The sequence below is a fragment of the Gracilinanus agilis genome, chromosome 1 (genome assembly GCF_016433145.1).
Source record: "Gracilinanus agilis isolate LMUSP501 chromosome 1, AgileGrace, whole genome shotgun sequence".
NCBI lineage: Eukaryota > Metazoa > Chordata > Mammalia > Didelphimorphia > Didelphidae > Gracilinanus > Gracilinanus agilis.
Genome location: NC_058130.1, coordinates 706473800 through 706474815, shown reverse-complemented (window position 1 = coordinate 706474815; position 1016 = coordinate 706473800). Strand labels below are relative to the sequence as shown.

General features: G+C 40.0%; 1 pseudogene; it reads left to right on the top strand.

The window, feature by feature from the left end:
- Positions 1–252: 252 nt before the first annotated feature.
- The window catches only part of LOC123232027, a 3819-nt pseudogene continuing 3055 nt past the window's right edge, over positions 253–1016 (top strand).

Genomic DNA, 1016 nt, shown 5'->3' with positions numbered 1-1016 from the left:
ATGCTGAGGGGCAGTTTCAGGGTGGAAAATGGCAGTATACCCTCCTTTCCCCTCCTCCCAAGTTTCCTGTATAGATACAAGATGGCTTAAAAGTTATTTCAGAGTCATTTTAGTGAGCTTGTGATCCAGAAAGGGGTATTGAGTTGAGCTGTGAGATTAGCAGGAGGAGGTGAATAAATGGCTTGATCTGAGCTAAATTGATGAGGTCGAGATTCAGTTTGAGCCATTTGTACAAACACAGGACCTCTTTGTTCCAAGGCACTTGGGAAGATTGGCAGGAGTAGGAGACGTCCTGGACTAGTCTTGAGACCTATAAGTAGCCTTGTAAGCTGAGAGAGACAGGGAAGTAAGATACTAAGACTCTTAGAGAAAGAAAGAAAAAAAGTCTTTTTCTTTTTGGGGAAAAAAAAGTCCGCCCATTGCCCCGGAAGAGTGATGTGGCTGGGGGTAACTGAGTTCTCACTATGTCTGCCATTTTCAACATTCAGAGCCTACTGACAGTCATTTTGCTGCTTGTATATACCTGTGCATACATCCAAACCTTAACTCCCAGCCTCTTGGACAAAAATAAAACTGGTCTTTGGGGTATATTTTGGAAGTTTGCCAGAATCTGTGAATGAAAGAGTCCTTATGTAGTGCTGTATATTAATGGCTTTCAGCATCTTGTTCATCTAGTAGCTGTAAAATGTCAGAATTTAATTGCTGTCAGATTTCTATAGATAAAGGACTTGCCTACAGAAAACAATGGGAAGAATGATTATTGATCCTTTTAGCTGTGTACCTTGACTGAAAGACTCCTGGCTGCTATTCTCAATTATATGTGTTAATGGACCACGGTTGTTCTCTATAAATATCCAAGATGCAACTGTTAATACCAGAATAGAATGATATCTACATAATGATCTGCCTTATTTACAGATTTGCCACTACAATAGCATTCTGTAAATGGTATTCTTTGGCTCTACGGGAAGTATTTCTATTGCAAGCAATAGAAAGCAAACTTGGTAAACGATTGC